At 41.5% G+C, this 17,099-nt stretch overlaps 1 protein-coding gene across 1 annotated transcript in view; it reads right to left on the bottom strand.

Moving 5' to 3' along the window:
* The window catches only part of GPBP1 (GC-rich promoter binding protein 1), a 34,249-nt gene extending 19,415 nt beyond the window's left edge, over window positions 1–14,834 (bottom strand). The window contains exons 1-3 of the mRNA XM_066617817.1: window positions 14,666–14,834; window positions 12,293–13,298; window positions 10,003–10,072 (exon numbers count right to left, since the gene is read on the bottom strand). The gene's annotated coding sequence lies outside the window, so the exon portion shown is untranslated. The remainder of the gene's footprint in view (window positions 1–10,002; window positions 10,073–12,292; window positions 13,299–14,665) is intronic.
* Between the last annotated feature and the right edge of the window lie 2,265 nt (window positions 14,835–17,099).

The following is a 17,099-nucleotide window of genomic DNA, read 5'->3' as shown; positions in this document are numbered from 1 at the left end:
GACATGAAGATCCTCCCCTTACTAGGGTGAACGGGATCATAAACTGGCATGAAGATCCCCCCCTTAAGTCAAACCAAAACAAAACAAAAAAAAATTCGTCTTGCGAAGCACGGGTCATAAAAATTCATTGTTTGAGTTACCAAACTTCGCAAAACGCTTTCATTCTATGAGTTTTTCGCTGCGCGGGGCATTTGTTATGCGAGGTACCACTGTACAATACAGCAAGCAGATGATATACCCCAACAAAACTGTTTTCTGAATTCAGCTGCTCAGCCCTACTACTGTAGACTACGTTCACCCCATTACTAGTTGTGTGAATTCCAAGGCAAATCTGTCTGCATTACAGTGCTCGTACCTAATACAGATTGATCCTCAGCATCCATGGGGGTTTCATTCCCAGAACCCCCACAGATGCCAAAAACAGTCAATAAATCTGTGGCCATGACCCGTTTTCTTAGGCCAGGGAGATCACACTTAACCTCCCTGCATTTCAGAATGCCTGTCAGAGCCTTTTTTGTAGGCACTTCCGGTTTCCAGAACCATATCATGGCATTTCTTGATGCAGGAGATAGGATGTAAGTTGACCTACAAGTGATGCACTTTCCCCTCATAACCTATAAGTGTCACAACTACACTGATGGATCTCCAGATCTATTATTTTTAACTAGTCAAACTTTCCTTGCTCACTTATATAATGCTAGAAGTGATGCACTGATCACAATTTGTATAACATTTGTATGATGTTTATCATTCTAAAGCAGGGGTATCAGACATAAGGCCCACTGGTCTGATAAGCAAGTAAGGCCAGAGTGATAATTGGGCTCTCCCAATTATCCAGCCTTCAGCTGCTCCACTGTAACAGGAAAGTTGAAAAAAAGTTGCTGGGCACAACTCTTCCTATTGTTCTCTAACAGCCCTCATCCCAGCGAAAGAGAGGTCAGACATGAGTGCAGATCGCTGATAAAAGTGAGTCAGGTTATGTCCTATTAATATATCAGTGTGTTTCTGTTTACCTCATCTCCAAAATGATATTGTGAGAAAAGGTACAAACAACCCTGAACTGTGTACAGAGGTGTAAAGAAGGGCTACCAAAATAATCTGGGGGTTTTTAGCTTGGGGAAAAAAGGGGGTGGGGATATGGTGTGAGGAAGACAGTAGAGGTTTATGAGATCAGACATAGTTTGGGCTGGGAAGCAGAAAGCGGGAACCTCAAAGAGTCACAATATAGCAATATCTTTATTAGTACCACCCAGAAGACAACATCTCAAGGAAGTTTAATAAGAACCCACTCCCAGCTTCAACCCATGGCATGCCCAGGTAGGGCTGGAATTTCTGGTAATGGGCCGTTATTTAGAGTCTAAGGCTGCAATCCTATACATACTTCCCTAGAGGCAAGTCTCACTGAACTCAGTGGGATATACTTTTGAATAGACATGCATAGGCTTGTGGTACAAATCTGTGTTTTCAGAGGGTTTGTTACCATTTTCGCAAAATACCTAGCATTCAATAGAAGGGGGATATTTTTGTCAGTTTGGAACAATGGAGCCAAGTGATCATGAAATATAGTTATGTCATGTAAGACAATTCTATGTAAACATGCTACCTGACCGCTGTAGTTGTGATGCATAAGCAGTATCTCACTTATGGCCTAGAGATCAGTTTGGCCTTGTCCATTTTAAGATGACAGTGGTTGTGTACTGCTCAGGTCATTAACTGCTCCACAAGGTAAGGAAATATAAGAGGGAACACTGATCAGAAGCAGGGTTGCCAAAAGGATGACCCGTGTGATCATCTGGCTCTCCCATCTCTTGAAAATATGATCAAGATTGCCAGATTTTCTCTTCTGTCATTTGCAGATAATCAGTTCCAAAGTAAAAACAAAGTGCAAATTTCTGGTAATCACCTGATTAATGACTTCACTTCTGGCCCTCAGCAGAAACCATGAATGCTAACTTCAGTACACTGTATGGAAGGAGTTTGACACCCCTGATCTAAAGCAACCTTTTTCCCAAAAACAATCTAGCCAAAGATTAAAAGATCAATGCATTACCTGAGCTAGCTCACACTTTTGTCATTAAATTGTAGCTGGACAGCCCATCAGGGGGAAAAGAATTGGGGTTGGCATAAGGAACTGTAGTGCAAAATACAGCAATAGAGATAATCAAATAAGAGCAATGGAGGACTCAATTCACCAAAGCTGGAAAAAGCCTAGGCAGCTCAATGAGGTTACACATTTTCTAGCCCTAACCAATGATCAAAATCAACTGAGCATCTGAAGCACTGAAGGAACAAGATTATTCCACTATTTTCCTTCAGAACCAGTGCAAATTATTTGCATTTGAGGAATAATTCCTACCAAAGCTACAACACAAGAATACAGCAAGGTTCAGGAACAGGTTTACTGACATTTTTCCAATCATAAGGTATTAAATTCAGCTTTTTATTGATTCTGGTCTACTTTTCAACCCCAATAGATATAAAATATTTTATTACTACTCCAGCAAGGATTTCACCAATACACCTTGATATACTTGGTTCTAAGCCTTACATTGTTTTCAATGTTCAGCATCAAAGGATGCTGACTACTGATCTATACAGAACTGAATACAAATGGCATAGACATGAGGGCAGGCCTTCTTATGTATTTTAATTTAAAAAAATACCATGCATTTGGTAGAAGACCTAGGTATATCCTGTTTTAACACTTTATTAAGCAGAAAGTTGTTTCCATCACTACCTACTTGCTTTTAAGTTGGACTGGGAGTATTTCTTTGCAATTCTTAACTAAACACAAACACAATTCCAACTATATTAAAAGTGCTTTGTTAAGACTCTATAAAAATGGTACAATACTTAAGTGTTTTCTAGTCAGAGCTGGAGGAAACTTTCAAGGTCATCTAATCAAACTCTCTACTTCAAGTCTTTGAGCATCTCATCCATTTCCCTTAGTAATCAGTTCCATTGCCAAACTACTCTTAGTTAAGGAATCCTTTATGACAGGGGTACCCAAACCCCGGCCCTGGGGGCACTTGCGGCCCTTGAGGACCCCCAATCAGGCCCTCAGGGAGCCCCCAGTCTCCAATGAGCCTCTGGCCCTCCGGAGACGTGCTGGAGCCCACGCTGGCCGGATGCAACTGCTCTCAGTGTGACGGCCAACTGTTTGACCTCTCACGTGAGCTGTGGGATGAGGAATCCCTCCATCACTTGCTGTTTCACCTCTGTGATGCAGCAGTGGCAGCAAAGGAAAGGCTGGCCTTGCTTTGTGCAAGTTCTTTTATAGGCCTTAAGCTATTGCAAGACCTTCATTCATTCATTCATTCAAATTCCATCTCTAATGTATTCATTTATGTAAATTTATTCAAATTTGAAATGTAAATTAATTCTTTTTTCCCTGGCCCCCGACATAGTGTCAGAGAGATGATGTGGCTCTCCTGCCAAAAGGTTTGGACACCCCTGCTTTATGATAATAAATGCTAACAAATCAGCAGGGGGGCCCTCATATTCGTGGATCGGGTCCACTCCCCGAGTGTGCACCCCTGCACACACCCCCTCCAGAGGCGAGAGGAGCAGAGCTCCCCTCACCCCCTGAGTGGGGCGGTGGCCCCCCTGGGACAACAGGGACAGGCATTTGCCTGTATCCTGGTTTCAGCTATCTGTTTCAGCTATCCAGAACGGAACCCCCGTGGATAAGGGGCATGCCTGTAATAGTCACCTATTCCATGCTGTTCCTCAGAGCAACCATGGTATTTTGTTTTGCAGTAACTGTTTCTTTAGGAATTGCCATCTGTCTTGGGCTCCTTTTCCTATTATATCTAACCGAAGAATCCTACCTAGCATTTCAGATCCTACCTACCTTCAAGAGCTTATTAAAATCAGCCTTCCAGAAATCTAAAGTACAGGTGTGATGTATAGGTGCCCTTTGCTTCCCATAAGATTGAGAACTCCAATATTTCAAGGTTCCTTACCCCCCCACCTCCCAGCACCCAACTACTTTAACATCACTAATCACTTTTTCCCTATTTGTTAGGATCAGTTATTAAGGCACATCAGAAAGCTGTTGGCACATCCCTGCTTTATGTGAGATAAGACTCCCAAAGGATAGTTGAAGTCCCCCACTGCTACTGACTCATGTTTCCTTCTGATACCTGTAAGTTCCGTCAGAGAAAGATTATCCATACCCTTCCCTTGGCTTGGGAAGCATTCTGTAGCAAACTGACAATATTTTTACTTCTTTTTCTAACTTTTACCCAGATGGTCTCCACAGGGCTACCATGTCCATTCTGACTGATTTCTGTGCTAGTGTACCCTTTCTTAAACATACAATGCTACCCCTCAAACACACAAGCCCCCCTTTCTATCTTTTTCAAAAAGTGATAACCTTCCATTCCTACATTCCAATCATTAGCATTATCCCACCAGGTTTCAGCTATACCTATCAAGTCAAACTTACCTCTACATATTAGAAGTTCATGCTCATCTTGTTTATTACCCATACTTCAAAATTCTTAACATATTTAAATTGGACAGGCCCATAAAGTTGCATCAACTCTACCTTAAAGTGAGATGACAACTATTCTTCCTTCCTTCCAATGACATACTACTATTGACAGGAAACTTCCTTCCCTAAAGAAAGAGGTCCTTTCCTTAGCTTCTAAGATTTTAGCTGGCCATGTCTCAGATCTTTAACCACTTATTTTTACAATATAGTACAGAATAGTAAATTATACATGACACAACATATCAAAAAGTACTCCTAAAGGAAAACAAATATGACAAATCACCATTCAGTTCCACACTTGTTACTTACCTGATCACTTGTGATACCTTTAAATGGCTACCAAACAATGAGTGTGTATCCAACCACCACCCTTCTGCCTAGATGACTAACCTTTAAAATCTGCATTAGCCCATCTAGCCTTAAAGGGGGGAAAAGCTCTTTAAGGTAGAATCTCATGAGCTGCCTCCATAACACAACACTATATAAACATGGAAAAATACTATGATACTTGGGAAACTTTAACTCCAAATCAGGAAGTAACTGCCTTCTTCCATCTCAGTGAAAACCCTTCCTAGAGCAAGAAAGACAGGCAAACAGAGCTCAATAAGCAATGAGGCAAACTTCTTGTGTCTGATCTCCCATCTTTCCGCTCTTGCACACTTTGAACAGCATGCCAGGCAAAAAAAACACAGCTCACGTCTGGGGTGGCCATTGTGAAGAAGACACTTTTTCCCAGCACAGTTTACCATCTTCAGCTCCTTGCTTGGCATATACTTTCTAAAGGACAAACTGGAAATTAAAGAAAATGTTGAGATGAGTGTACACATACTGTTGTGACTTTCCTTCCCTCTGCAAGCCTTAGAAGGTTGCTAAATCTAAAAGGGAGAGGCCAGCTGAGTGTACTGAGCATTACAAGCATTACAAGTGCTCAGCCAAATAAATGCTAAGTTGGTAGAACTGAGAAGCAAAAGAAGCACAAGTGAGTACAGCCATCACTCCCTGCTAACAAGGCCTTTACTATGATCCCATAAATCCAGCTGGATTACCCAATACAAGCCAACCACAGGCAACAATTGCACATCTGGTTTAACCAGATTCTAATTAAATAAGTAGTGCAAAGCGTAAGGCTAAACCTGAAGATCTGGAATTCTATTTCAAAGCTCTCCCAGATAGCTCCCATGTAACCTTCAACAAGCTGGTCTTTCATACAATGCAAGCAGTTCCTTTTTGCAGAGGAATACTTACGCAAAAAGAAAAATCAAACATTACAAATTGTACAAATGATACTGAAATACCAAAGGCAATTTAAACATTAAGTTTTCATTTTCTAATTTGTATCCTAAATCCCAGCAATTTCAAAAGGGACTTGGTCATGACTAATTCCTGTAGTCACAACTAGCTAAACTGAGGATACAATCCTGAGTTCTGCCTTTTAACACTTAAAAATTGAAATATTAGTACCAGTTTATTTTCCACAAAATTAAATCTAATACCTTCATGAATTTAAGGGCTTTACACAGACATTTGCATGACAATACAGGTTGAGTCTTATTATTCACGAGGGTTCTGTTCCCAAAAATCACATTAAAGCAAATCCATTTAAAAAACAATGTCCCTTTGCTAGTCGATATAAAAACAGCCTTGCTTACCTTTGTGATGCAAGACAGAGGCATTAGGCAGACAACCCATCAATCAGTCTCTCTCCAGGTGCTTAAAAAGGCTACACTCTGAGGCAATAATTCCCCCTTCGCTCAGAGCACAGACTCAGAGCACAGCCCTTGGAAAGTATGCAATGTGATTATCATTCTTTCACATATTCTGGGAAAAGGAGAGGACGCTTGCCTTGGAGTGAAGCTGTTATAAGTGCCTGGAGAATGACTGATGGATTTTGCATTAACAGGGTTATTGTTAAACAACTTTTCCCCTTTAATTTAAAGGGCCCTTCTCATTGCGTTGTGATAAAACCATGGGTGAAAAATCTGTGGATAATAAGGTTGCACTGTAAACTCTAATTTTGATAGAATCTCTGTATGTAGCTTCACTTTTCTACATCTCAAAAACTGAATCACAGGAGTAATAGAATGTTTCAACAAAAATAATTCACATGATAACAGAAGCAATTCACATTCAAATCTGTAGTTAATGTAAACAAATAGTTGCACACAAGCAAATACAAGCTCTGAAAATTTACTTTGTACTATCAAATCTACTATAAACAGCACATAGTACTATCTCAATCAAATTCAGAGACAATGTAGTCTTGTCTAGTATTTAATCAATTGAAACCCAGGACTCATTTTAATTACAACCTACAGCTCCAATTTGTTCAACGATACATGCCCATCTTCCTGCTTCTGCACAAGAGGGGCAGGACTCTTAAACTTCTGATCACCACCATAAAAATGGGGCTTCTGGTGAATACCGTTTGTCATGCATGGCTGAGAAAAGTAGTGATCACTGAAAATCCTTCTTCTATACAAAAAAATTCTCTTCTACCTCTCTGCTTCAGTCATTCTAAAAAAATCCTAAATACACACCAAAAAAGAAAAATAGGTGGCAATACCACTGTTGCAATCCATTTTGGATTAGAGCACAACCACCTGAGAAACCAAAGATGGAGAGGAAAAGTGCTGGATTTGGGCTGGGGAGTTAAGTTCAAGTACCTGCTCAGAAAGAGCTTAATGAAGATACCCTCTCAGCCTAATCTACCTCTCAATGCTGTATGAATTGAGATAACCCTGTAGAAGCAGTCTTGACAGAAGGATGGAATACAAGTATATCACAACACTGAAAAAAACTTCACATATGTTATCTCATTAATTCTTAAAGCAGTCTTGTAAAATAGATTAATATTAACATCATACAGTAGGCATACACGATGGGTGGGTCACAGAGGCTACTGTAATAATTTACAAAGGTTACATGGTGAGTCTGTGACTGAGACAATGTTTAACTAGGGACTACTTGCCTCATCCCCTTAAGCCACTATGCTACATGAGTTCTCGCTTAAAATAAGAAGTGTAATGGTCTGGAAAATATCTTTTTTTTTTTAATCTGCATGTGCAAAAACAATTGTTTATATGGTATATGTTTATACAGATTTGATCTTGAACAACCAAGCAATTCAAAAATACAATGGGATTTTGGAGGAGAAAGGTAACAAAATATAACATTAAATGAAAGGAATGGGGGGGGGGGAGAAATACCACCCATGTTCTTGGATGGTGCAGTGGACCCAGAATACCAAGAAATATGCATGACATTTCAGGAAGGGATCATTATGAGGCAGGTAGAGTCTACCTTAACCAACAAGATGAGTTGAATTCTCTCTATGAACGAACCTCCATTGTTTCTTAATTCTTTGTGGGACTGAATGTACTCCCACTGCCTCATTACACAGGCCAATACACATTTTGCTCCCTTAAACGTTACACCAATTCCTGGTGGGGTGCTGATTCCAAAAATGGCAACCGTTTTGCCCTATCACGTCTAGTTTTGGAGATATAGTATAGCCTCATTACTGAATGGTTCAAGTGGCTTCCTCATGAGGGAGCCTACACCATGGCTTCCTCATGAGGAAGCTGCTTGAACCATTCAGTAATGAGGCTATACTATATCTCCAAACCTAGACATGATAGGGCAAAACGGATGCCATTTTTGGAATCAGCACCCCAAATTCATAACAAACCACCATAAAGTTTGGGGAAAACTTTTCTGACCCTCAATTTTGTAGGCCTGTGTTATATGCCCTCCTCAACAAGGAGGCAATTCACAGAGCACTGCAGCTCTGTTCATTACACTTCCCTGTGCACATCCTTTTCTATTCCTGAACACAAACTTCAGCACATCAAGTCACAGAAGGGAAGATGGTTCAACCACATGGACTGATATAAAAACAATTTAAACTGAATTGATTTAAATTATCAAGAAAAACACAGTTTAAATCAATTTTCCAGTTATACAGATACAGTAATACCTCCCAAAAGGCTGCTTCCTTTACCACTGTTACAGCATAATTTGTCCTGGGTGTAATTGACAGCTACTGAAGCCAATAAGAGAAGTGCATTCTAGCTAGTGCAGACCTATTGGTGTCAATTTCCTGTTTTATACTTAGTCATGTCTCTTGTAGTGCGGTCTCACACAGTGCTCATTTTCTCATTTATTACTCGCTACAAGCTTGTATGCTTATAGTGACCCTGTTAAGCAAGACCATTTTCACTTTGGTAAGTCTCAAACACATGTTAACGGAAACACAGGAAGGCACTCAGAAAAGCATCCCCCATATCCGCTGTTTGCATATCTGCGAATGGATATCCATAGAATGGATCTCTGTAAATATGGGTGTACACCAGTAATTGCTTTTTCATTGATGCAATCAATCCAGACCAACAAAAAAAATTCAAAAATGTGACAGACATCAACCCAGAACATGCTATGACTTCACAGACAGTAGTAAGAAAAGCAGAAATAGTATTATTTTTAAATAACCACAAGATACTCTAAAAGGCACAACTAATGAACCCCCATAATATAATACTGTACAAAGGTTTCAGTTTCATAAGCAAAAATTTAGCACAGATTCAGGGTGTTTTTGACATCCTAAGACTTACAATTTTTTCCTGTTACTGTTTAGAATGATTTCCCCAGAGAACGTCCAAATTGTTTTAACAATCTGAAAGTTCAATTAGCAGTCAAGGTGCATGTTCTAATGCTCACTCAGTGGAAACATTCCATATATGCCTCTTTATATCCTGGCCTCAATCTCTTAGATGCCCTACTTCAAGTAGCAATTAAAATTAAGGAAACTTGGGCTGCAATCCTAAACACACTTACTATAAAGTATATTCCTTTTAGGTTAGAAATATTTCTAAGTAAGCACATTCAAAACTGTATTGCATAATTCCCTTTTTCTTGGTTCACAGTACCAAAAAAGGGTTGACTGTTAATTCAACCCCAAGAACAAGGACCAACAATTCTTACTATCAGAACTCCATCACATCAAGCGAATAACTTTATGTCAGTCTGCACACAAGTAAAGAACTAGTCTGAATACCTTATAAAGCTGTCAACCATTCTGCCCCTAATTCAATGATCTACAAAATCATCAGTAACCACTGTAGGTCTCTCCTTTCAAGAACCAATTGGGGGAGGTGCCTACACTCAGCATATACACCTTGAACACAGAAGACAAGGAGAATGGAGCTGCACTGATACAGCAGGAGACAAACAAAAGAAAAACTAAATCTGAATAGAAATACTAAATACCCAAAAGCAAGCAAAACTTTTAAAAATAAGTCAAAGTATCAGTATTATCAAGACACTGTTAGTCACTAGAACAACTTCCAATACTATAGTAGAACTGGGGAAAAAGTTGCTAACATACAAAATCAAAATATAAAGATACTTGAATTTAAGTACTACTAGTATTTTAATGATTAAACTGTTATCAGCATGACTTTATAAACATGAAAGATATGGTAAAAGCCCAAACAACTGTCACTTACTTCTGAACTAGGTTGCTTTGTCCATTTTATATATTCTTTGAGGCAGCACTGGATTCTGTTGACAATAAACCTGAAGGAAAATTTAAGGTATCATAGTTTAATGCAATTACAACAAAAGTATGCTCGTTGTATGTATGTACTGTATGCTCACTGTCACAATAAAGATACTCCAATTTTCCTTTTTATCATGCCAGCAGTTCGCAATTCTCCATATCACCCTTGTGAGCGCTCACAACTTAATTACCGGAAAGATCTCCAATCGCCAAGCTTGAGGGGAATTTCAGTTGCTGCTTTGGTACTGAATAACAGAACCATGCTTCAGCAACCAGTGCCAAAGCAATCCCCTCCCCAAGTCTAAGCTAGGAGATGGAAGCAGGAGATTGGTCAGGACAAGGAGATGGGCAAAATGATCTTGAAGTTCATAATTTTTGGCTTGGATACAAAAGCCAAGCAAAATTTGTAAATCCTTGAAGTAAAAAAAGACTCTTCTGCATCTAGCAGTTTTCTAAAAAGCAAACAGGTGGAGCCTGTTTATCTGTGGATTGTATATCCACAGATCTGGCTCAACATGGGTCCCACAGACCTGCATTGAGCCAGACACAGATCTGCACTGAGCCAGACATGGTTCCACCTGAACCCTCAGATGCTGCACTCCAGTCACCTCTGGAGGAATTTCTGAAGCCCTGCATATCTGCCTCTGCATAATGGCTGAAAAAAATGGTTTGCTACTGCTTTCCAGAGGCTTCTGGAGCTTTCCTGTACCTCCCAATGCCTTATAATGCATTAAAAACATCACTTTCAGTTAACCTCTGGAAACCACTCTGGTCACCTTTGGAGGCTTTAAAGGGGCCAAAACCAAGGATTTCATTATCTGCAGTTTTTGGTACCTGTGGGGGGGGGGTCCAAGAATAGATACCCTTGCAGATACTGACACCCCGCCTGTATGTTAAAGGAATTCTGAAGCTATCAGCCATGAAGCTCCAAGAGCAAGCACAGTCTGCCCTTAGTCCAACACAGCACTAGCCATCAGCAGTGCTACACAAACATTAAGAGGACCTCCCCTCCCCACAATTTAGTTCAAGTACATCACATAAGAAGCTTTCACAGGACAAGGAGGGGCAGTTAACTCTACATTCCTAGCAAAGCCCTGGTGAACGACTCTACCAGCAAACAAAAACCATTTTAAAAGTTAAGTTGAGGGGCTTTTGGGGGTAAGTAAAACAAAGGTGCATGCATATGCCATATGTCAAGTGACAGGGATACAAGCAATGACAGCAGCTGAAAGCTTTGCAAAGGATTGTGATTCCCTTCCATGAAACTAAAATTGTTCACAGTAACTTTCAACTAGCATATTTCATGTCCATAAAAATATTTCTTTATGGTAAACCCTCAATTTAAAGACATCCGTTGTTTTAGCCTGTTCAGGCACTTATATTAAAAAGTTCCCTTGGTGCTACTGCTCCTTTCTCCACCAGAGTGTCCTGAAGAATGGAGGAACACCTCCATTTCTAGAGCACCGTGATGAAGAGAAGAGCAGCAGCAAGGAGGGAGCCCTTTAAGGTAGATAAGTGTAAGCAGGGAGCTTGAAGGCAGGCTTACCTACCTTCCAAGACTCCCTCAGTGACAATGCTTTCACTCTCCCTTCGTGCTCTTGACCAGGGTGCTCTACAAATGGAGATATTCCTCCACTTCCTGAGGACCATCCCTAGAGTGCTCTGGTCAAGGGTGAAGAGCAGCAGTGCCAGCAAACAGGGAGCCCTAGAAGGTAAGCAAGCCTGCCCTGAGCCCCTTCTGACATTTACCTACCTTGCAGTGCTCCCTCATTTAATGGACAGCAGAATGTGAAGAGTCCATTATTTTCAAAGTTTGTTATAAAGGTCTGTTAAATTATGTGTTCACTGTACTGTATATCCATATGCAACACTAAACAGAACACAGTCCCTCTCTAGAAGTTTTACAAAGTTCTACTAAAAATGACCTTTACTGTGCACTACTATGGCTGCAGTTCTAAGTCTACCTGTTATAAAGTAAATTCACTTGCTGAGACTTTTCAAGGAAACACACGTAAGATCAGGCTATACATTTACAGCAGAATCAATGTAATGTGGAAACTATTTAAAGAGCATTGCTATATTTCTCCAAGTGTTAATGTCATTTTTTCCCCATTTACTTAAGATATTAAACAATTACTATTAACACATGTATAAACCTGAATCCCTTCAATACGATACTATATTTATCATTTGCAACAAGTTGATTTAGGTCAATGGAAGTTTAATACAATACTTACAAAATCCAAGAGAACTGCACAGATTGGCATTAACTCTCCGTGGTTTATGTTTTCCAGTTTGCTTCCCCTGCAATAATATCCCGAGTTCCTTAAATTACTACATCCGTAGCTATGTAAATACAGGACCAACTCTTGGAAATCAGCTACCCATTCTTCACATTTAAGGACTCCACAAAGTTATATCCAAAAGTCAGACAAGTCTGGTTTTAAGAGCTCATCTTATCTCTTGAAGCTTGTTCTCTTTTCTATTCCATGTACATCTTACTATCATGAACATCAGTTCCAGAAAAAAAATAATAAACTCTTTATGACACAAAAAACAGAACTGAAAAGTCAAGTTCCACATCTAAAGTGAAGCACATTTCAAAGAGTCAATTCAAGCATCTGCACCCAGCAGCTATCTGGATATTCCCATATTGCTTCTTTGCACCATTTAAAAAAACACCAAAAAATGCAAATGAAAAAAACAAGCTTCTAGTTTCTTCATTTAGGAAACTGGTTTCACCGGAAAATAAACACCATGCCAGACTACCTAAAGGTTTTAAGCTATGAATCTCTAAATCAAGATTAGAAGAATTAGGAGCTACATTTAATGTAACCTTCTAGTGTCTAGAATCTAGACCTAGTTGACACAAGTCAATCTCTGTTTTGCCAGAAATTTTTAAGCAAGAAAGCAAAAATAATTTTTGAAAGCAGCATGCAGAAACAAAAATGTTTAATCAATTATTCATTCCATATGGGCAAAAAATCAGTCCAAGATGATGTCTTGAATTAGAGGGATGGGATCTCAAAAGTTCATGAGCTTTTCAAATTGAGTTCTGCAGACTTCAGAAATTTTTGAAGCGGAAGAGCAACTGAACAGGTTATAATCCCAACTTCATTTTTAGTCTATGTTTTTCCTTTCAATTGAAGCAGGGACTAAAGGCCAACATCCAGCTAGCTTTTCCTCGAAAGTTGAGATAATAGATGGCAGAATATCCAGGCTTAAATTCAGGATCCAAATCACCTAAATAAAGAGATTGGAAGAACAGAGAAAGATGCATTACTATGAATTGCTGCTTTCTATAAACCTCAGAGATATGCTTGGTTATTAGTCTACTCTCAAAGAACTAACAGGATCACCTTCGAAACCCATGAAGGGTGGACAAAAAAAAATACAAAAACTTTTTTAAAAATGCAACAAAACACAGAGGTTATGCTAAAAACACATGTAAACAGGGGGGGGAGGTGAGAGACAGAAGAGAAAACCCCTTCTACTCTACAGTGAAAGAGCAGCTGGTGAAAGGGCAGTTGGGAGTAAAAAGTAGTTTCATGAACAGAAGACTGAATAAAACTGAAACAACAAAATTGCCCCCAGTTTTGCCCCAAGTGTGTCTAGACCAAAAAAAAATGACTTCTTGTTTGTTTCAAAAACAAAGTTTGCAAAACAAAAACCTTGAAACTATGAAGTTACAGTTGCAATCTTGTGCACAAGCTTACCCAAGTGCAAGCACCTCTAAACAGGGGACTTACTTTAGAGTAAATGTGCACAGGCTGGAGCTGCAACTAAAGCGCAGAAGTCTGGGAAGGAAGGGGGGGGCAGAAGGAAAGAGCTTTCAATGTCTACCTATGAGAAAGAAAGCAAATGAGCCAGCACCTTTCCTGCCAAGGTTTCACTCTTCCTCCTCCTCCCATTTTATGGCCAGGTAAGAGCCCAATCCTATGCATGTCTACTCAGAAGTTATTTTAGTCAATGGGGTTTGCTCCCAGGAAAGTGTGGATAGGATGGCAGCCTTGAAGTCCAATCCTATGCATGTCTACTCAGAGGAAAGTACCATTACAGTCAATGGGGCTTACTCCCAGGTAAATGTGAACAGGACTGCAGCCTTAGAGCCCAATCCCAGGCCCTTTACTCAGAAGTAAGTCCCACGATAGTCAGTGGGGTTCCTCCCAGGGCAGTGTGGACAGGACGCAGCCTGAGAGCCCAGCCTGTGCCTGTCTACTCGGAAGTAAGTGCCCTTATAGTGAATGGGGCTTCCTCCCAGGACAGAGTGGACGGGACTGCAGCCTCAGAGCCCAAGTCTACGCCTGTCTACTCAGAAGTAACGGCCACGAGAGCCGACGGGGCTTCCTCCCAGGTAGGGGAGGAGTCCTGGGTCTGTGCCTGGCAAGGAAACAGTCGGGGGCCGTCCCTGCTCTCCTCCCTTCCCCGAGGGAAGCCGAGGCCAGAGGCGCCTGTCGGGGGAAGGGGGCGGGACGGCGGGGCTGCTGCTCTCCTGCCCGCCCGCGCCCCAGAGCCAGCCTCCCTCGCCCGGGCTCGGGCTCTCGCTCCCCCGCCTCCTCCTTCCGCACAAACATTGTTTCCTCGCTCCGGGCGGGCGGCGCGGCTCTGACCTGCCTGCCGGCCGGCCGGTCAGTCAAATCCCGGCCCCGCAGCCCGCAGCTCCCAAGCGGGGTCCCGAATTTGAAAGCTCCTTTTGCCGCCGCCGCTCCCCCGCCGCGCGCACAAACTCCTCGATCCAGTCAGCCAGTCCCAAAATGGCGCCGCTCCCAGCCGCACAGCAGCGATGCCCCCGCGCCCCAGGCCTCGCGAGACTTCGCGCCTCCGTCACCGGCGAGAGGAGCGAGCGTGAGGGCCGGTGCGCGCGCACAACGTCTACAACACTCGGCGCGCTAGCTCGCTTGCTCCGAGTTTGGCTCGGCGGAGGCCGCGTGGCGGTTTCAAGGACCCCCGAAGGAGAAGTTTCGCGGCCCCCCGCTCTAAACATGAGCACCTCCTTGCGCGGCGCTCAAGGCCGGGCAGACCCGCAGCCTCCCCGTGACGTCACTCGGAACCATCCCGAACGTTCTGCGAGCGGCGAAGGGGGAATCCCCGGGCGCGCGCGCGCTCGCCCGCCTTTCCCCTTGGAGGGAGGAGGAGGGAATCCCCGCCGCAGCTGCCGCGCGTGGGTGGGAAGGAACCAGTGGCTGCGGGAACAGAATCACACACACGCACACATATATAAACATAAACATAAACATTACATACATACACACACACACACACACCCGTATTTGTATATATCACATATATATCATACAATATATTAAATATATATTATGAATAGAATTAAATATGTACTATAATAGATTTGTACATATATTTCTATTTATTTTAATATAATTTTATTTGTAAATATTTGCATATATTTATTTTATTTTAATTTATTTGTAAATACACAACACTATACTATATATAAGAACAGCCCCACTGGATCAGGCCATAAGCCCATCTAGTCCAGCTTCCTGTATCTCACAGCGGCCCACCAAATGCCCCAGGGAGCACACCAGATAAAAAGAGACCTCATTCTGGTGCCCTCCCTTGCATCTGGCATTCTGACATAGCCCATTTCTAAAATCAGGAGGTTGTACATGCACATCATGGCTTGTAACCCATAAAGGATTTTTCCTCTAGAAACTTGTCCAATCCCCTTTTAAAGGCATCCAGGCCAGATGCCATCACCACATCCTGTGGCAAAGAGTCCCACCTGTCCACCACCACCCCAAGATCTCTCTCCTGATCTGTCACAGACAGCTCAGAACCCATTAGCCTATATGTGAAGTTTTGATTTTTTGCCCTAATGTGTTTCCCATATATACACACTGTATATAAGTGTGTGTGTGTATATACAAAAGTGTGTGTGTATATGTGTGTGTGTGTTATCAGATATATATAGATTACTATTATTGTTATTATTATAATATAGATATCACTGTTTCTCAAACTGTTGGTCAGGACCCACCTAGGGTGACCTGATACAATAGAGGACAGAGTGCCTCTGCCTTTAACCAGTGTATAGAAGAGGAAATTTGGGCAGGTGCAGCTTTTTAAAACCCTTCCATGTTGAGCTGCACCTGCCCAAATTCCTTCTTCTATACACTGGTTAAAGGCAGAGGCACTCTGTCCTCCATTGTTTCTGGGTCATAAGCCAGTTTCAGTTGGGTCCCCGTTTGTTTGAATGTGTATTTTATTTTTAATATATTAGACTTGGTGCTACCAGGGAATGTGGCTGCACTTGGGAAAATGTTACAGATCTGTTCTTTTAACAGGCTACTATGCTTTCTACAATGATAGTCAGTGGAACTTACTCCTGGGTAAGTGTGGGTAGGATTGCAGCCTAGGATTATTAAAAAGGTTCCTGCTTGATTATGTCACTTTTGGTCATGACATCACTTCTAGTGGGTCCTGACAGATTCTCATACTAAAAAGTGGGTCTTGGTGCTAAAAGTTTGAGAACCACTGCTTGGGATGATTGATAGAACTTCTATTTAATGCTGCACTTTTTCTTCTTTTTAATCTTTTTAATTTTAATTTTCATGGTTTGTTCTATTGATATTAAATATTGGTGGATAGTTGCTGGTTTTTTAATATGTTTTATATTTTCTCAAAATTGTTGTTTTAAGCTATTTCTGCCCAATGTTGTATATATGCAACAGGGATCAAATGTGTCTGTAGGCTAGGCAAAAATGGGTTAATTGGTTTTTCTTCTAACCTGCCCTGAAGGGATATTCAGTGTTTTTTTTTTTCTTAACTAGAAAGGCAGCAAAAAAAAAAAAACTTAAATAAAACAAACAATGTTCCTGATGGCAGTGTGTGATGTGGCCTGCTTTGGTTGCATGGTGCAGAGTGCCTGGCTTATTGGGGGGGGGGGGGTTAAGGGGGTAATTTGTACCTGGGCCCAGGGTCAAAAAGGGAACCCAGGAGCCAAAGGAGGAGACCCAGAAATTTCCTGGGATCTTACCTTTTCTGATCTCATTTGAGCTCACTGACTGCGTGGGATGCTGGGGA

Source organism: Tiliqua scincoides, chromosome 2, assembly GCF_035046505.1.
Source record: "Tiliqua scincoides isolate rTilSci1 chromosome 2, rTilSci1.hap2, whole genome shotgun sequence".
Taxonomy (NCBI): domain Eukaryota; kingdom Metazoa; phylum Chordata; class Lepidosauria; order Squamata; family Scincidae; genus Tiliqua; species Tiliqua scincoides.
The sequence above is the reverse complement of the archived record's forward strand: the minus strand, read 5'-3'. Positions and strand labels throughout refer to the sequence as shown.